Raw genomic sequence first — 20,983 nt, forward strand, 5'->3', positions numbered from 1 at the left:
GTCCCCACCTGCTAAGCAGATTCTAAGGTGTCCATCTATCTGGCATGACGTGTCACAGAAGGATGGTTCCCCATGAATGACTTTCACTGCTGTTTTCCCCTTTGAGTTCAGTGGTGACGCCCGTTCAGACACCTGGAAGCTCTGAACATCAACAACCACCTTTTGCCCCAAGCAAAGTAATTCTTTTTCTTGTTAAAAAAAGAAAAACTGCATTTCTCTCTAAACATATTTAAACAATGCCAGCGACTAAAGCTTAAAAGCCAAATCCCATTTTTTCACTTTGGATGAGTCATTTTTCTTTAGTAAAGAGGAATGAGAAACTCACAGTTAATCAAGGTAGAGGCAGATAGTTTCATTTGAAAAGAAAAGTGTTAAGGAATAGTGTTAGAAAAGCATATTGCATTTGAATGAATATTGAAGGTAGAGTTTTCAGATCTCATGAAAGGTTTTTGTCCATCCAGCACTGTGTATAGTTTTCGAGGTATTTATCAGATTACTTTTCATATAGATTTTTAAAAAAATTATCATCATCCTTAGAAAGCCTCTTCAGTGAGCTGGCTTTGTTTGTTTTGGCAGCAGGAGTAGGGAGGTGGAGAGGTATAAGCAAAGCCTTTTTGATAGTTTTAGCTTTTTATTCTTTTTTTTTCAGCTGCACCACACAGCACATGGGATCTTAGTTCCTCCACCGGGGATCAGGCCCATGCTGCTGCCTTGCAAAGCAGCTTCTTAACCACTGGATGGCCAGGGAAGTCCCTTAGCTTTATCACATCCTGTGCTGGACACGAGTCAAACAAGGAGACTCTGATCTCTACTGTCCTGCATGGTCCAGAGCTGCGCTGGGTGGACCAGCGCGGGCAGCCTGCCCCCAGGTTTCTGTGGCTGGGGGAGGGGCACTACCCCACTCCACAGTAAGGACTGGAAGGGGAGCACCAGAGAGGTGGGATGGGACACAGAATGAAAGGTCAGAAAAGGCTTGGCAGTGGGCTTGGGGACGCTTGCAAGGCTCTGGTAGAGGAGGGCTTGGAGAAGCAAGGGCAGGGAGCAGAAAGGGCAGGCAGGCATCAGAGAGCATGCCTGGGAGGAGGGGATCCTGGGGCAGGTGAGGATGGACAGGCAGAGCACGTAGCAGTTTGGCCACCTGCCTGCTGCTGTCATTCCAGTCAGCTAGGAGCAGAGCCAGAGCGGGCCTGGGCATGGTGGGATGCCCACATCAGCCGTCCCCAAGCACCTTGTCACTGGACCCAGAGTAACATTTCAGGTGCAGACTGTGGTGAAGCCTTACCCGGTGCCGTTCTAGGCTTAAACATAGTTTATATGAGACATGTCAGGCGCTAAAGATTAAAATACGAGCTGCAGAAATAGGTGCTAGACTCACATGTCTTACTTTGAAAAGTATTTGTCTCACCATTCCGTCTGAATCCTTAATGAAAAAATACTGCTTGTCTTTTCTGAGTACACTTGAGACAAGGAACTAGTTATTCTAACAACTGCTGAACTTTTCCAGAACCAAAAATGATTCCAGAGATGGAAAATAATTCTAAGTGTTGTTTTACGTATGAGATCCGCCATACTCACTCTTGTTCTTAAGTGAACCTACTGGTTTCGCTGTAAAACTCAACCTCGTGTTGACTTCCCTTTGGAGCATATTTGCATTCTAAGCACAGTTCAGTTCAATCCCTCAGTCGTGTCCGACTCTTTGTGACCCCATGAATCGCAGCACACCAGGCCTCCCTGTGCATCACCAACTCCCGGAATTCACTCAAACTCATGTCCATCGAGTCGGTGATACCATCCAGCCATCTCATCCTCTGTCGTCCCCTTTTCCTCCTGCCACCAATCCCTCCCAGCATCAGAGTCTTTTCCAATGAGTCAACTCTTCGCATGAGGTGGCCAAAGTACTGGAATTTCAGCTTTCACATCATTCCTTCTAAAGAACACCCAGGGCTGATCTCCTTTAGGATGGACTGGTTGGATCTCCTTGCAGTCCAAGGGACTCTCAAGAGTCTTCTCCAACACCACAGTTCAAAAGCATCAATTCTTCGGCGCTCAGCTTTCTTCACAGTCCAACTCTCACATCCATACATGACCACTGGAAAAACCATAGCCTTGACTAGACAGACATTTGTTGGCAAAGTAATGTCTCTGCTTTTCAATATGCTGTCTAGGTTGATCATAAGTTTCCTTCCAAGGAGTAAGCATCTTTTAATTTCATGGCAGCAGTTCTTGCCTGGAGAATCCCAGGGATGGGGGAGCCTGGTGGGCTGCCGTCTATGGGGTCACACAGAGTCGGACACGACTGAAGCGACTTAGCAGTCACCATCTGCAGTGATTTTGGAGCCCCAAAAAATAAAGTCTGACACTGTTTTCACTGTTTCCCCATCCATTTCCCATGAAGTGATGGGACCAGATGCCATGATCTTAGTTTTCCGAATGTTGAGCTTTAAGCCAACCTTTTCACTCTCCTCTTCTAAGCACAGTTCAGGGCTAATGGGCCCACTACGTTGTGAGAAAACAGTTCCAGTGCATTTCTGGGCTGGTGCCTCTAGCTCTCTAATCGGAAGAAGGCACTTGTAATGTTGTTTCAAATTTGTAAACAGTGTGTCCTGAGGTTCACCTCCCAGCCTTTTTATTTGAGGCTATCCTGTGTGTGTGTGTGTGTGTGTGTGTGTGTGTGGGCGCACACGCGCGCTCAGTCGTGTCCCACTCTTTGCGACCCCATGGACTGTAGCCTGCTAGGTTCTCTGTCTATGGAATTTTGAGCCTTTACTATACAAAACGATGAGCTCACTAGTCTACTGAAGTGAAAGAGTTGCTCAGTCATCTCTGATTCTTTGCAGCCCCATGGACTATAGTCCACCAGGCTCCTCTGTCCACGGGGTTTCCCAGGCAAGAATACTGGACTGGGTAGTGGTTCCTTTCTTCAAAGGATCTTCCCAACCCAGGGACTGAACCCAGGTCTCCTGCACTGGGGGCAGATTCTTTGCCATCTGAGCCATCAGGGAAGCTATGCATTTTAGGTTTTAGTTCAGCTGGTGTCCATTTTAGTGAGCGCCTTCTGTGTGCCCCGCTGGGGGCTTTGGTAGAACTGGCCGTGAAAAGCAAGTTCCCCTTGCTCTCCAAATGCTCCGTGTCATGCACAGAATGAAACATGGTCTCTGTTCCCATTGTTCTTTTCAGTCTCATTATTTTCATCTGAGTTTGGCTAACTTTAGTGGATCTGCAGTCACTGGTGTCAAGAAAGAAATGCATGGAACTCAGTTATTAAACATTTCACCTTCTCTGCATGCACATTTACACTGTGAGCGAGTAACAGGATTATTTGATTTAACAAGTTTAAACGATTTCTTATCTTCTTCCTGCTGGGGAAAGAAGCTGGTTCTTAGCAGTGAGTGGCCAAAAGAGTAGGTCTTAGATCTTAGGAAGTAGAATATCATCAGTGTGACTTCCTAATGTAAATATACTCACGGTATTTAAATGTAAACCATTTAGAATTACATCACATGTATTTTTTTGAGAGCTGGAGTGATGCTGTGACCTGGGAAGAAGGGCCAGGGTATAGGCATAGAGATAGGTGTGGAACCCACAGCCGCCCGGTAGTCTCGCAGACAACGTTGTTGCTGTCTTTGGACATCAGTTTCCTCATCTATGCATGTGCTTAGCTGCTAAGTTACGTCCAACTCTTTGCAACCCCATGGACTGTAGCCCACCCGGCTCCTCTGTCCATGGGATTCTCTAGGTAAGACTACTGGAGAGGGTTGCCATGCTCTCTTCCAGGGGATCTTCCTGACCCAGGGATGGAACCTGCGTCTCCTGTGTCTCTTCTTTACTGCGAAGCCACCTGGGAAGCCTCGTCTGTAAACTGGGGATAATAACACTTGCTTTAGAGATCTTGGTGGGATTGAATTTTAAAACCTAGAAAACACATTAGTACAGTTCTCTGTACATTAAGACATGTGTGTGTGTATTAGTCGCTCGGTCATGTCCAACTCTTTGCGACCCCATGGACTGTAGCCCACCAGGCTCCTCTGTCCATGGAATTTTTCCAGGCAAGATTACTGGAGTGGGTAGCCATTCCCTCCTCCAGGGGGTCTTCCCAACCCAGGGATCAAACCCAGGTCTCCTCCATTGCAGGCAGATTCTTTACCATCTGAGCCACCAGGAAAGTCCCTACATTAAATACATGGTACATGGTGGCTTAGATGGTAAAGTGTCTGCCTACAATGTGGGAGACCCGGGTTCGATCCCTGGGTCAGGAAGATCCGCTGGAGAAGGAAATGGCACCCCACTCCAGTACTCTTGCCTGGAAAGTCCCATGGATGGAGGAGTGTGGTAGGCTACAGTCAGTGGGGTTGCAAAGAATCGGACACGACTGAGCGACTGAGCGACTTCACTTTCACGTGCTTAATGAGAAATGGTCATTATGAACAGGTTAATTTTTAAACATAATTAGATAGCGATTTTCCTAATACCTTCTTGGTGAATTTGGTCCACTCCCCCCAAATCACTGATTTACTTTTTCTTCTTTCAAGTTGATATGTGGCACTGTTTTAACTCATTTATTTCACAGTACTTACACACATATTTAACACATATTTATTTCCTTTACCCCAAGGCTATTCATTAGAAATTGAAAATATTTTCACAAAGAAAGTTTCTGTCTGAATTGCCACTCTGCTACAATTGTCATAGAGTATGTACAGATTTACAGCCAAATAAAAACCCAACCTACAGTCCATGTCAGTGGGATAACCGGATGCAGGGTCCCCAGAGCCACACAGCCCTGGATTCTGGGCTGGGTACCACTTACAAGGATTTACTCTCTTGCTGGTATAGGGGGATCAGACCCCTCATAAGGGGGTGATGGTGAGGATGGATGAGATGGCGAATAAGAGCCCAAAAGTGGAGTCTTTGTGTGTGTGCTCAGTCACTCAGTGTGTCCGACTCTGCCACCCCATGGACTGTAGCCCACCAGGCTCCTCTGTCCATGAAATTCTCCAGGCAAGAATACTGGAGTGGGTTGCCATTCCCTATTCCAAGGGAACTTCCTGACCCAGGGATTGCACCTGTGTCTCTGCATCTCCTGCATTGCAGGCAGATTAGATCCCCATGCCGCCTGGGAGGCCCAGGGTTTCCATAAGCTGCTACTAACGTTCACAATACTTGAGTTTGTTGAGATATCGTTGCTGCTGCTAGGTGTTGCTCCTGGTCTGCCTAACTGAGGAGCCAGTTAACTCTCGCTTGCACGCTCAGTCGCTCAGTCACATCCAGCTCTTTTTGATGCCACGGTCCACTGCCTTCCAGGCTCCTCTGACTATGAGATTCTCCAGGCAAGAATACTGGAGTGGGTTGCCATTTCCTTTTCCAGGAGATCTTCCCCACTCAGGGATCAAACCCAAGTCTCCTGCATTGGCAGGTGGATTCTGTACCACTGAGCCACCTGGGAAGCCCCTCAGCTAATGCCGAGCCTCACCTTAATTAGCTGGTCTCCTGAAACCTGAGACCCGAGGGTGCTGGTGTGTGGACAGGGCCAGGGCCCTGCTGGACTTTGCACTCATAAAACGTCTGGTGTGCCTCGCATGTTCTCGCAGCCAGACAGAGACCACGTGAAGCACCTCTGGGAGAGGACAAAAGAGGCTGAAGATAGAATCATTTTATGTTTCTGTGGATAAGGCCAGCAGTCTTATTGGGCTGTCATTAGGAATTCAGTTGCCCTGCTTTTTAGTTACTTGTCTTTTTTCTTTTTTTTTCTATTGAGGAAGTCATTGTATTTCCAAGCAATTTTTGGTGCTGGTTCCATGCAGCCCCAACTTCTGACATCTCAGGTGCTGGGCAGGACCCCCTTGCCCCCCACATCCATGCAAGTTGGTGGCCCTGTTAGAGCAAAGCTTTCTTTGCCTTTGGTTAAGACTGGTGAACCAGAAATACAATTTTTCTTCTGATTGTTGATTTCATTTTAATTGTCTTAAATAAGAGAAGGGCATTTTAAAAGAAACTCATAACGTTTTCTTTTTTAGAGTGGACTCACAAATGAAGCCTGTGAACAAGTTTTCTAAGTGACCTTGGAGAATGACATTAAAGTCAAGGCTCCATTCTGGACTGAGATTTAACCAGCTGCTTTTCTCCTATCAATTTTAGATTTGATTTCATTTTTAATAATGGTTTTATTATTTACTCTAGGCTGTTTCACTTGCACAACTGTTTGTTTTGAAATCTAAAACCACATATTTTCGTTGAAACTCAAATAAAAATGGGGTCACACCAGTGACCTTGTAGACAGAAACTGCCTAGTCAACCCACTTTGACAGAAAGAGCACCCACGCTATCTCCTGAGAGCAATGGAATTGTTTTAAGACAGAAGATCATTCAGTTACCATAAAGCTTGAAATGTAATGATGGGGGCGACGGTGCCAAGTTGAGGACATGGGGGCGAAATTTAATAACAGCTCGTGTTGCCTGAACAGACGGGCTGCCCCACCTGACCCTTTCATCGCACTCCCTCACAGAATTCTCACCACAGCCCTGGGACATGTAGGCATCATTACGGTCAGCGTGTCTTCAGGAGGAAACTGAGGCATCCTGAACTTGGTAAATGTGCCCAGGGTCACAGAGCTGTTAAGTACTGGACTCCAGAGTAAACAAGGTTGACCTTAAACCCTGGACCTGGCTCTGAACTGAGGGGCTCGGCATCAACAAGCCAACAGATGCCACCTGGACCCTTTCTACTGTCCGGCCTGGATTCATGAGGGATGAATGGGAAGTGAGTGTCCTCTTTTCTCAGGCCCCAAGAATGCACCCTGAATTCTCCTCTCCGCCTCTGGGATGAAATCTCAGACACCACCCATAGCCTCTTCAGTTAATCTTCAATAATTCAGAGTCCTTAGATCAGTTTCAGGCGTGAAAGACTGAAAACCTCCAGCCTCTCTCATTCCTGTTTGGGCCGCCTCTGTTTCCCAGCTCAGGCCTTCTATTGGCTTGGAAATCTCAGTGAAGGCAGGAGCTTCGCAAACCTGTGGATTTTCCCTCTTCCCCCTTTCCAGCTCTTTATTAGGTGTCACTCCTAACCTGGCCTTCCCTGGTGGCTCAGACAGTAAAGAATCTGCCCGCAATGCAGGAGACCCAGGTTCCATCCCTGGGTGGGAAATATCCCCTGGAGAAAGAAACAGCTACCCACTCTAGTAATCTTGCCTGGAGAATTCTTTGATTCTCAGAGAAGCTTGGCAGGCTACAGTCCATGGGGTCGCAAAGAGTGGGACACGACGGAGAAACTTTCACTTTCACTTTTCTAACCTAGGGGCAGGCCCATGTGGGTCTGTGAAGATGGCAGGGTCCTCTCCTTGGCTGTGTCACCTGGTGTCCCTGCACGTGGGGGAGCCTGGAGCTGGATCTCTTTGGGAGCTTTTGGGTTCCCTGGGGGGCAGCCACATGTCTCCCAACTCTGGCGGTGCTCACAGCCTCCCCTCAGTGCAGGGCTCTCTGGCCTCAGTTCCTTTAAGATAACCCTAGACTGGGACTTCCCTGGTGATCCAGTGGTTAAGACTTTGCCTTCCAATGCAAGGGGTGTGGGTTCGATCCGTGGCTGAGGAGCTAAGATCTCACATGCCTTGCAGCCAACAAACCAAAATATAAAACAGAAGCAATATTGCAACAAATTAATAAAGACTTTAAGAATAGTCCACATTAAAAAAAATTTTTTTTTCTTTTTTTAAGATAACCCTGGTGAGTGACTTGACTTTCACTTTTCACTTTCATGCATTGGAGAAGGAAATGGCAACCCACTCCAGTGTTCTTGCCTGGAGAATCCCAGGGATGGGGAGCCTGGTTGGCTGCCGTCTATGGGGTCACACAGAGTTGGACACGACTGAAGCGACTTAGCAGCAGCAGTGCTCCTTTCCCCCAAGTGCTCATGTGGCCCAGAAAACCAGCACTTTGTACTGGTGGAAACGCAGATTCCTCTGGCCTGTGTCCTGGGGTGGAGGGTCCAGCACAGACCCTGTGTCTAGCCCTCTCAAGACTCCATCAGCTCTGTGTTGGGCTTTCTGGATGGGTGAGGGGTCCTGAGTCCAGCCTCAGCCTATTTGCGATGGGGGTGGGCACAGGCCATGGTCAAAGCCACCTCTCTAAGCAGAGAGCCAAGGCGGCCTGATACCGGCTCCTTAGGTGATGTCTTCCACTCCTCCTTTGCCCTGACATCACGCCAAAGTGAAAGTGAAAGTCGCTCAGTCATGTCTCTTTGTGACCCCATGGACTATACAGTCCATGAAATTCTCTAGGCCAAAATACTGCAGTGGGTAGCCTCCCAACCCAGGGATCAAACCCAGGTCTCCCATAATCCATTGTGGGTGGATTATTTACAAGCTGAGCCACCAGGGAAGCCCAGTACTGGAGTGGGTAGCCTATCCCTTCTCCAGCGGGGTCTTCCCAACCCAGAAACCGAACCAGGGTCTCCTGCATTGCAGGTGGATTCTTTTACCAGCTGAGCTACCAGGGAAGCCTGGAATGGACATCACACCAAAGCTGCTGGGTAACAAGTTGTACCCTCTCCCCTCCTCCCTGCAGACTCGCTCAGGTCACAGCGCCACCTGGAGACTGTTGCCGTAATGCAGTACATGACTGTCTAATTTTCACACATTGATCCAAATACCAGTGCAAGTGTGTGCTGACCAACCGGGTGCCCAGCACACCCTAGGAGAGCCCAAGGGTGGGCTCTACTCCTTGGTCCACACCCATGAAGGTCTGAGAAGGCAGAATTGGCCTCTTGGCATCTCTTCAGTATTCCAACCTGTGTTTCTATCCTCCAGTTGCACAGAATGGATGTCAGAAGAAACAAGGCTTAAAGGACCTGCTGAAAAGTAGAGAAATGGTTTACCCAACAGGTGGAAAGTGAATACAAAGTAATAAAAACACAGGGGCAAGGATTCTTTTATTATGTAGCACGTGAAGACTCTTTCCAGCCAACTGAAAGAGTAAGCTAAAAACTGGGATACTGGAATCAAAAGCTGAAATGTTATTAGGACAACTCCATGGTTTCTGAGAATATTCAGAGTGAGGAGGTTTTTGGCAGAAGACGATTTCATTTACAGCTTGGAGCTGATTGCTGATGGCAACGCTGAGGTCAGAAGAGAGAAGATCCAGCCACCAGGAGCTGAGGAATTGCAGCAGGCGATAAGCAAGGAGGCACGTCACTCAGGAATTGAAAAAGTACAGGTCCCGCCGAAAGGGTGGTGGTTTGGACTTAATGCTTCCAGATGTCTGGGCCTCTCATTTCTTAGTTTCCATTTGATTTATCTTGTGCAAATTCAGTCTCTTTTGGATACGTGCTTTTGTTACTCCAACGTTTACCTTTTCAGTTTTATAATTCTCCTATTGCACTCTTTACAAGTTATTTTCACAGCATAGGAGGAGTTAACTAAAGTGAACGGCATTGGAAGGGGAAGGAAAAGGGGGAGACAAACATGGCATATTCATATTAAAATGGGCAGGTTCATGTCCTCCAAACGCAGTGTCATGGCTCCCTCTAACCCATGGAACTAAGCGTTGAATTTAGGAATACATTTTGCTTCTAAGTATAATTTTGTGATGCCCACAGTATCGTTGGCTATCTGCGATACGAATGAGGGAGAGGATGAGTTTCCTGAAATCCCGCTGGTTGGGGCCATCTCAGCAGAGGGAGGGCAGGTGTGTGGCTGTGCACAGCTGGTTCCGTTCTTGTGGGCTCAGGCCTGGGGTACAGAGAAGGGAAGGAGAAAAGGCTAGACTAGTGTGTGCTTCCCACAGACACTTGTCAGCAGTGGAGCAGGAAGCCCAGAATCATCCTCCGCCGCCCCTCACCCTCACAGCCAGACCGATGCCACGTGCAGATGTGATGGGATACATTCAGGGTAGTTTGGCCGTAGACCCAACGCCATGTTCAGACCAGTGCAGGTCTTAAAACATCTCTTGAAATTGTCCGGTCTTCCCTCCAACCCCAGAGACACCCACCTCATGAGGGTGACGTGGATGAGAAGAGCCTCTGTGCCTTTATTTAACGTTCTCAATTCCCTGAGTAGGTAGTATCACTGTGCCCATTTTAGAGATGGGAAACCTGAGACCCTGGATGGAGAAGTGACCTGCCCATGGCTGCTCAGCCCTTCCAGGGCAGAGACAGCATCCAGACCTAAAGGTTGTGCCCTGGGGGTCACCCCTTAGAGCCTCTCCCTCCCCAGGCCAGCTCTGCCCAGCCTCCCTGCTCTGCTCCCCTTCATCCTGGCCCCTCCCCGCAGCCCCTCCCTCCCAACGACACACCTGACCCTGTTGCTAATGCATCATCACCCTGTGAGGCTCCCCCGTTATGCTGCCTGAAATGCAGAGTCTGTCCATCCTGTTCTCACGCGCGCAGGTCGGTCACCATGCACCCCTCTCCCCCCAGCTCAGCACTCTGCACTGACCACTGGGTGTGTTTTAAGTTTCTCGGATGAACCATGAACTCGGTGGAGAGCTACCCTGAGGATAGACGCCCCATCCAGTTCTCCTCTCCTCCTCTGTCTTCTGACTCCGGAGAAGTGGCGGGCAGGGCAGCGCTCTGACAGTTCTGCCACACTGATCAACATTATTCAATTAATAGTCATAGTATGTGTTTTGAATCTTTTTTCTAAATTGTCAAGACTTTCCCGTTTCTTTACATCTTACACATAATTGTGCAGTCACTAGGTACTAATGGATTGATTCAACCCAGCCCACGGTTCCATAAGCACCATTAGATTTTGAGTGCTTTTCTCTTGCATTTATAAAGAATTCAAAAGTTGACGCTGTTATGGGAGACTGTATTCTTATTTCAGTGAGGCTTCTCTGCTCTTATATGGAAAAAAACCCAAGATTACAGTTATGAAAGTGGCCCCAGTCAAGTTGGAATCTTAACAGCTGATGTCAGTGGGCTCAGATGCTGTTACCAGAAAACCAGGAAGCAACATGGGACACGTTTACTTGGATTGTAAACGTTTTGTGATCTGACCTTTAGGAAGCTAAAAGAGTCACTCTTCCAGAACTCTTTTTAACCTCAAAGGTAAACTGCTTCTTTGCTCTTTGCCTCCAAGAATGTTTGTTGTTCAGTCGCTAAGTCGTGTCCAACTCTTTGCAACCCCATGGACTGCAGCACGCCAGGCTTCCCAGTCCTTCACTGTCTCCCAGAGCTTGCTCAAACTCACGTCCATTAAGTCAGTGGTGCCATCAAACCATCTCATCCTCTGTCGTTCTCTTCTCCTGCCTTCAATCTTTTCCAGCATCAGGGTGTTTTTCAGTGAGTTGGCTCTTCACTTCAGGGCCCAAAATCCTGGAACTTCAGCTTCAGCATCGGTCCTTCCAATGAATATTCAGGATTGATTTTCTTTAGCATTGACTAGTTTGCTCTTGCAGTCCAAGGGACTCTCAAGAGTCTTCTCTAGCACCACAATTCAAAATTATCAATTCTTCAGCACTCAGACTTGGCTAGATCCAGCTCTCACATCCGTACATGACTACTGAGAAAACCATAGCTTTGACTATACGGACCTTTGTTGGTAAAGTGATGTCTCTGCTTTTTAATATACTGTCTGAATATTTGAACAGAAGGCATTTTCAAGCTCGCCGAATTCAACACATTTTCGTTTTCATAGATACGATCCAGACACTGAGATGTGAGGTGACTCAGAGTGGAATTAGTCAGACTCCCTCTTTAAAGCTGTTTCCACCTTTCTTCTGCCATAACACACATGAGAAATGACCAGTGTTCACGTACTGAAGGAGCTTCTACTCATAAATCAAGGCTTGTGGTCCACCCCAGGATCCTTGCTGCATCTCCAGGACTTTGTTCTCACCTAAAGTTTAACGATCAGTTAGGTGTTAACTGTCTGGTTCTCTTTACTTACCAGGAGCACATGGCCTATGATTGAATTTTAAAATAAAGAGCTATCACTCAGAGATCTGGGTTTGCTGCATCAACAATGAAGGCCATTCCCCGTGGCAGCCCCGTAGCTGGAGACCCCTCCACAGAGGCCACAGTCACCGTGACCTGCCTGACCTCAGTGTCACGGGATTCACATTGCCTGGGTTACAGGAATTTGGCTTTATGCATTCTTCACATAAACTGTGTGGACATCAGCTCACTTTCTATCCCTCGCTGCCTCCCAGGCTGTAAATGCTCTGAAACCAGTGTACTGGGTCTCCCCAATGTCCCATCCATCAGCTCAGATGCTGGTCTTTACCTAACCATCTGGTGAGGAGCTGGCAGATGTGAAGTTAGAAGGATCCAGGTCACTCTGGTTTTAGAAGTTTCAGTTTGCTCGGATGGCTGTTTCCACGCCTCCTAAGCCATAGATTTTTACTCTGTGAGAGACCAGAAAGCCGGGCTCACACCCTCTGTGCCAGTATCTAGGACGTACTCATGCTCACCCATACAGGACTCAGAGTCCTTCCCATTCCTCTTCCACCCAAAGGCTGGACCCGTTTCCCAGATACTATCTGGGGTGTGGTGAGAAAGGCAGAACCTGAGGTTCACCTCAACCTGCTGAGTCAGACTCAAGGTGTCGGGCAGACCCCCAGAAGCACAGGCACAGCTAACTCTGAGAGGCATTGCTGGAGCCGGCAGGGAGCCACTTAGTCTTCCTCCCTGTGTCCTCTGTCCCCAGCTGGTTCTGCACCCCTTCAGCTCTCCCCACACAGATAACGTGGCCCCTCCAGCCCCCGTCCTCTCCATCAGGAAGGAGCAGGCAGGGAGGGCTGTGCCCACCATGCCCCCCGGGCTGGGCTGCTGTTGAGTTCACGTTCCCCTGACTCAAAGAACTGCCCTAAGCTCTAGTTCTGTGACATTTTCTCCTCCAGTTCTTTTTATGCTTTCATGACATTCTCAATGAATATTCAGTGGAGTAGAATGTAGGCAAAATGGTCTGTGAATGGGAGTTTCCCTCAGGCTGCTATTCTGTCTCCTTAGCCATCCACCAGGGATCAAGCAGGACTGGATAATTATTGATACTTTAGTCGATGAAGCCCTCCTTGGCTGAGATCAGATTTTCCTCCCCTGAAACAAGATGAAGAGGTAAAGAGCCCCCTCCGGGTCTGCTTCCACCAGTGCCCAGGCACTCCTGCAGGCCTGTCTTGACATCAGGGTCAAATGAGCCTGCCATCAGCAGAGGGTCTTATGCCTGGTCACAGCTCATGAACACAGGCCATGGTTATCACATCTGTGACATCACAGTGTAACTCCAGGTTTCCAGGTGTCTTGAATGTGAGTCTACACTGCAAAACACCCGGTGGTCTACAGCACTCTGTGCCAGCAAGCACTGCTGAAGCACCAAGCAGTGAAAAAGCAGAATCAAGGGCTATGACACGATTAAGAGAAGGCGCACTCTTTGCCACCTTCATTATTTTTGAAGTAGGTTCAGTGTGTCAACTAAAATAGGCAGGAAACATCAATTGTGCCATATGGGGCTTCCCAGGTGGCGCTAGTCATAAAGAATCCACCTGCCAATGCAGGAAATACGAGAGACGTGGATTTGATCCCTGGGTTGGGAAGATCCTCTGGAGGAGGAAATGGCAACCTATTCCAGTATTCTTGCCGGAAGAACCCCACGGACAGAGGAGCCTGGCAAGCTACAGTCCATGGGGTCACAAAGAGTCGGACACAACTGAGCACATTATCCTATACCCAACCAGTTCCTACAGCTTTTTCTGTGGCTTTTAAGGCTTCTTATAAGATGCTTTCCCCCTATCCCCAGTGGCACCCCATTCCAGTACTCTTGCCTGGAAAATCCCATGGACGGGGGAGCCTGGTGGGCTGCAGTCCATGGGGTCGCTGAGGGTTGGACGTGACTGAGCGACTTCACTTTCACTTTTCATTTTCATGCCTTGGAGAAGGAAATGGCAACCCACTCCAGTGTTCTTGCCTGGAGAATCCCAGGGACGGGGGAGCCTGGTGGGCTGCCGTCTATGGGGTCGCACAGAGTCGGACACGACTGAAGTGACTTAGCAGCCCTATCCCCAAAGAGTTTAAATTAAAACTTTTCAACTGTGACCACAGTCATCTCTAGACATCATCAGTGTGTTGACTATTATTAGGGAAATTGGGAATGACAGGAAAGACAGAAGAGGGGCTAGAAACATAAAGGAAATGGAGTGTAAACTGGTTACAAATAATAACTGTTTACCTAACGCAAATCTCTCAGGCTGGTTTTATGTCTGCTAACGGCTACCCTCACACACCCCACCCCAGCCCTATGCATGCCTGGAGGAACCCTCCTCAGGCTGTCTGCCTCTGTTCACCCATTCTCAGGGTTTCTGTTACATGAAGACAGAAAGTAGGGTGGAAGGAAAACAAGCTTTCTGGGGAATGCTTCCTAGAACACAGCCTGGGAGTCCTGGGACCTCAGTCCTGAGAGTGCAGAGGGATGAATCTCATTTAGTTTGAATGGTACCAAAGCCCCCTGGACGGACAGGTGGGCATGCTGGAAAGTCAGTTGGGGTGGACATTTTGGGGGTTCCAGTCCAAATATGGTGGACTTAGAAAAGAACACTATTGTGTAGGCCAGGGTGAGCTCTAGTGCCAGTGGACGCTATGTGATAACCACAGCTCATCCTCCGAAAAACCTTCCCATAAGAACAGTATGTGCTGGAATCATAGAACAGTCTGGTCACAGGCCAGTATTCCCATGGGCCCTTTTTGAAACTGGAAATAACTCACTCATTCTTGGGCTTCCCAGTTCACACTAGTGGTAAAGAACCTACCTACCAATGAAGGAGACTTAAGAGACATGGGTTTGAAAGCTGGGTGAGAAAGATCCCCTGAAGGAGGAAATGGCAACCCACTCCAGTATTCTTGCCTGGAGAGTCCATGGACAGAGGAGCCTGGTGGGCTTCAGTCCATGGGGTCACACAAGAGTTGGACATGACTGAAGTGATTACTCACGCACTCATTCTTGGCTGCTCAGAACCTCGTGTTTTTAGAGGGAAAAGGACTAGTGGGGATCTCATCCAAGCACTGTCACAGACGAGGAGACAAAGCCCCAGGGGAAAGGGCCCAGGCTCTGCCCCCATCACCCGATGGGCAATCTTGCCACTTGCTGGAGGTTTGCAGTGGTTCTTAGCCACAAAGGTGATGGGCATAGATGTCCATCAGCTCCTTCACTCTGCCCCTGAACCTTCCAGCACTGTCCCTTCCACGGACACGTGTTGGAAGCTGCAGTGGTAAGCGGTGAAAATGTTATACATGCTCAGGAGAAACAAGGCCTCTCCTGGGGGCCCTCAGGTTCCCTGGGGGCAGTCCTGTGGGGTTGCTTCTGAGCCCAGACTCTGCTCCTACTCTGGCTCCCCACCCCGTCTATGGAGGACTGGCTCCATGGGGGAGGTGCACCCAGGCAGTGAATGAGTGGACCCATAGGCTCTGAGGAGGAATCCTCACTCCTCTGGCATTTCATTCAAAATATGTTCAAAGAAACAATCCTACTTCATCTTCATGAGAGGAGATCGTTTTCTAAAAACTAAATTGAAGTATCATAATAGCACCACACAATTAAAGGAAATCATTAGGAGGAATTGCCTTTGGGCTTCTTAAATCTTGCACAGGAAAATATTTTTATTAGAATGAATCCATTTGCAGATTACTGAAATGGTCTCTAACAAAACATGACGATGAGTGTTCTTAGAGACAGAGTTTTCAAAGATGTTAAGGAAAACTATCAGCCCCTGCCCAAGCTTATTTTAATAGACACTCTTTTCTTACCATAAGAGCAGATGATTTTATACTCAGTTCAGTTCAGTTCAGTCACTCAGTTGTGTCCAACTCTTTGCAACCCCATGAATCGCAGCACGCCAGGCATCCCTGTCCATCACCAACACCCGGAGTCTACCCAAACTCATGTCCATCGAGTCGGTGATGCCATCCAGCCATCTCATCCGCTGTCGTCCACTTCTCCTCCTGCCCCCAATCCCTCCCAGCATCAGGGTCTTTTCCAGTGAGTCAACTCTTGACATGAGGTGACCAAAGTACTGGAGTTTCAGCTTCAGCATCAGTCCCTCCACTGAACACCCAGGACTGATCTCCTTTAGGATGGACTCGTTGAATCTCCTTTCAGGCCAAGATATTCTCAAGAGTCTTCTCCAAAACCACAGTTCAAAAGCATCAATTCTTCAGCGCTCAGCTTTCTTCACAGTCCTACTCTCACATCCATACATGACCACTGGAAAAACCGTAGCCTTGACTAGACGGACCTTTGTTGGCAAAGTAATGTCTCTGCTTTTGAATATGCTATCTAGGTTGGTCATAACTTTCCTTCAAAGGAGTAAGCATCTTTTAATTTCATGGCTGCAGTCACCATCTGCAGTGATTTTGGAGCCCAGAAAAATAAAGTCTGACACTGTTTCCTCATCTGTTTGCCATGAAGTGATGGGACCAGATGCCATGACCTTAGTTTTCTGAATGTTGAGCTTTAAGCCAACTTTTTCACTCTCCTCTTTCACTTTGATCAAGAGGCTTTTTAGTTCCTCTTCACTTTCTGCCATAAGGGTGGTGTCATCTGCATATCTGAGGTTATTGATATTTCTCCCGGCAATCTTGATTCCAGCTTGTGTTTCTTGCAGCCCAGCATTTCTCATGATGTACTCTGCATATAAGTTAAATAAGCAGGGTGACAATATGCAGCCTTGATGTACTCCTTTTCCTATTTGGAACCAGTCTGTTGTTCTATGTCCAGTTCTAACTGTTGCTTCTTGACCTGCATATAGGCTTCTCAAGAGGCAGGTCAGGTGGTCTGGTATTCCCATCTCTTTCAGACTTTTCCACAGTTTATTGTGATCCACACAATCAAAGGCATTGGCATAGTCAATAAAGCAGAATTAGATGTTTTTCTGGAACTCTCTTGCTTTTTCCATGATCCAGCAGATGTTGGCAATTTGATTTCTGGTTTCTCTGCCTTTTCTAAAACCAGATTGAACATCTGGAAGTTCACAGTTCACGTATTGCTAAAGCCTGGCTTGGAGAATTTTGAGCACAACTTTACTAGCGTGTGAGATGAATGCAATTGTGTAGTAGTTTGAGCATTCTTTGGCATTGCCTTTCTTTGGGATTGGAATGAAAACTGACCTTTTCCAGTCCTGTGGCCACCGCTGCGTTTTCCAAATTTGCTGGCATATTGAGTGCATCACTTTCACAGCATCATCTTTCAGGATTTGAAATAGCTCAACTGGAATTCCATCACCTGCACTAGCTTTGTTCGTAGTGATGCTTTCTAAGGCCCACTTGACTTCACATTCCAGGATGTCTGGTTCTAGGTGAGTGATCACACCATTGTGATTATCTGGGTCATGAAGATCTTTTTTGTACAGTTCTTCTATGTATTCTTGCCACCTTTTCTTAATATCTTCTGCTTTTGTTACATCCATACCATTTCTGTCCTTTATCGAGCCCATCTTTGCATGAAATGTTTCCTTGGTATCTCTAATTTTCTTGAAGAGATCTCTAGTCTTTCCCATTCTGTTGTTTTCCTCTATTTCCTTGCATTGATCGCTGAGGAAGACTTTCTTATCTCTACTTGCTATTCTTTGGAACTCTGCATTTCAGATGCTTATATCTTTACTTTTCTCCTTTTCTTTTTGCTTCACTTCTTTTCACAGCTATTTGTAAGGCCTCCCCAGACAGCCATTTTGCTTTTCTGCATTTCTTTTCCATGGGGATGTTCTTGCTCCCTGTCTCCTGTACAATGGCATGAACCTCCATCCATAGGTCATCAGGCTGGTTCACACTGTCTATCAGATCTAGTCCCTTAAATCTAGTTCTCACTTCCACTGTATAATCATAAGGGATTTGATTTAGGTCATACCTGAATGGTCTAATGGTTTTCCCTATTTTCTTCAGTTTAAGTCTGAATTTGGCAATAAGGAGTTCATGATCTGAGCCACAGTCAGCTCCCAGTCTTGTTTTTGCTGACTGTATAGAGCTTTTCCATCTTTGGCTGCAAAGAATATAATCAATCTGATTTCGGTGTTGACCATCTGGTGATGTCCATGTGTAGAGTCTTCTCTTGTGTTATTGGAAGAGGGTGTTTGCTATGACCAGTGTGTTCTCTTGGCAAAATTGTATTAGCCTTTGCCCTGCTTCATTCTTTACTCCAAGGCCAAATTTTCCTGTTACTCCAGGTGTTTCTTGACTTCCTACTTTTGCATTCCAGTCCCCTATAATGAAAAGAACATCTTTTTTGGGTGTTAGTTCTAAAAGGTCTTGTAGGTCTTCATAGAACCATTCCACTTCAGCTTCTTCAGTGTTATTGGTTGGGGCATAGGCTTGGATTACCATGATATTGAATGGTTTGCCTTGGAAATGAACAGAGATCATTCTGTCGTTTTTGAGATTGCATCCAAGTACTGCATTTCAGACTCTTTTGTTGACTATGATAGCTACTTCATTTCTTCTAAGGGATTCCTGCCCACAGTAGTAGATATAATGGTCATCTGAGTTAAATTCACCCATTCCAGTCTATTTCAATTCGCTGATTCCTAGAATGTCGACGTTCAGTCTTGTCATCTCCTGTTTGACCACTTCCAATTTGCCTTGATTCATGGACCTAATATTCCAGGTTCCTATGCAATATTGCTCTTTACAGCATCAGACCTTGCTTCTATCACCAGTCACATCCACAACTGGGTGTTGTTTTTGCTTTGGCTCCATCCCTTCATTCTTTCTGCAGTTATTTCTCCACTGATCTCCAGTAGCATATTGGGCACCTACTGACCTGGGGAGTTCCTCTTTCAGTATCCTATCATTTTGCCTTTTCATACTGTTCATGGGGTTCTCAAGGCAAGAATACTGAAGTGGCTTGCCATTCCCTTCTCCAGTGGACCACATTCTGTCAGACCTCTCCACCATGACCCATCCGTCTTGGGTGGCCCCACACAGCATGGCTTGGTTTCAATGAGTTAGACAAGGCTGTGGTCCATGCAATCAGATTGGCCAGCTTTGTGTGATTATGGTTTCAGTGTGTCTGCCCTCTGATGCCCTCTCACAACACCTACCGTCTTACTTGGGTTTCTCTTACCTTGGACGTGGAGTATCTCTTCACGGCTGCTCCAGCAAAGCACAGCTGCTGCTCCTTATCTTGGACGAGGTCGCCCTTCCTGACCTTGAACGTGGAGTAGTTCCTCTCTCCTGCGCCTGCGCAGCTACCATTCCTCGGACATGGGGTAGTTCCTCTCAGCGGCCGCCCCTAACCTTGGACGTGGGGTAGCTCTGATTTTTTTTATACTAATACCACTTTATTTATTTTGTAAATTAGTTACTGGATATGTTAGTTGAATCAGTTCAGTTCAGTCGCTTAGTCGTGTCCGACTCTTTGTGACCCCATGGACTGCAGCACGCCAGGCCTCCCTGTTCATCACCAACTCCCAGAGTTTACTCAGACACATGCCCATTGAGTCGGTGATGCCATCCAACCATCTCATCCTCTGTCGTCCCCTTCTCCTCCCGCCTTCAATCTTCCCCAGCATCAGGGTCTTTTCAAATCAGTCAGTTTTCGAATCAGGTGACCAAAGTACTGGAGTTTCAACTTCAGTATGTTAGTTAAATACTTATTCTCTTAATACTCCTAATTATAACCAATGATGCTAAGTCTGAACCCTTTTTTGGAATGCTGATGCGCTCACTCATCAGTGTTCTCTGCCAGCAGCGACAGAGGTGTTCAGAGGGCTGCAGAGATAAATGTGACACTGTATCATGTGCTAAGTAGTAGTTAGCACACTAAGTCATGTCTGACTCTTTGCCACCCCATGAACTGCAGCACGCCAGGCTTCCCTGTCCTCCACTATCTCCCAGAGTTTGCTCAAATTCAGTCAATTGAATCGGTGATGCCATCCAACCATCTGGCCCTCTGTCACCTCATTCTCCTGCCCTCAGTCTTTCCCAGCATCAGGGTCTTTTCCAATAAGTCAGCTCTTTGCTTCAGATGCCCAAAGTACTAGAGCTTCAGCTTCATCATCACTCCTTCCAATGAATATTCAGGATTGATTTCCTTTAGGATGGACTAATTTGATCACCTTCAACTCTCAAGAGTCTTCTCCAGCACCACCACACTTTGAAAGCATTGATTCTTCTGTGCTCAGCCTTCTTTATGGTCCAAGTCTCATGTCCATACATGACTACTGGAAAAACTATAGCTTTGACTAGATGGACCTTTGACAGCAAAATGATGTCTCTGCTTTTTAATATGCTGTCCAGGTTTGTCATAGCTTTCCTTCCAAGGGACAAGTGTCTTTTAAGTTCATGGCTGCAGTCACCATCTGCAGTGATTGTGAAGCCCGAGAAAATAAAATGTCACTGCTTCCACTCTTTCCCTTTCTGTTTGCCATGAAGTGATGGAAGCCAATGCCATTATCTTAGTTTTTTCTAATATTGAGTTTCAAGCTAGCTTTCTCAGTCCCTCATCAAGAGGCTCTTTAGTTCTTCAGTTTCTGCCATTAGATTGGTATCATTTGCATATCTGAGGTTGTTGATGTTTCCCCTGGCAAGCTTGATTCCAGCTTGTGATTCATCCAGCTGGGCATTTCACATGATGCACTCTGCATATAAATTAAATAAGCAGGGTGACAAGACATAGGCTTGTCATATTTCTTTCCCAATTTTGAACCAGTCAGTTGTTCCATGTCTGGTTCTAACTGTTGCTTCCTGACTCATGTACAGGTTTCTCAGGAGACAGGTAAGTGGTCTGTTACTCCCATCGCTTTAAGTAGAATGATTTATCTTGGGAGTATTAATAAGTGTTTCACTGTAGTGGTCTTGGTTGAGGGGTGGGGGAGTCAAGTTTTTCAGAAGGTCATAAATAAGACCCATGAATGCTTAACTGTTATACAAGTTTTCTATAAAGTAACATATTTAAGTATGATTTACACCTTGTCTTCTTAGTTCTCTGGGGGACTTGGAAAAATACATTAAAAAAACTTGATTTCTGCCCATTGTGTGAAAAATTATGGAGCATTTATAATCAGAATATCTTTT

General features: G+C 46.9%; 1 protein-coding gene across 3 annotated transcripts in view; it reads left to right on the plus strand.

Annotated features, from left to right (window-relative positions):
• The window catches only part of FAM110B (family with sequence similarity 110 member B), a 142,214-nt gene that overhangs the window by 117,650 nt on the left and 3,581 nt on the right, over positions 1-20,983 (plus strand). The window lies entirely within an intron of this gene.

The sequence above is a fragment of the Bos indicus x Bos taurus genome, chromosome 14 (assembly GCF_003369695.1).
Source record: "Bos indicus x Bos taurus breed Angus x Brahman F1 hybrid chromosome 14, Bos_hybrid_MaternalHap_v2.0, whole genome shotgun sequence".
NCBI classification, from domain to species: Eukaryota; Metazoa; Chordata; class Mammalia; order Artiodactyla; family Bovidae; genus Bos; species Bos indicus x Bos taurus.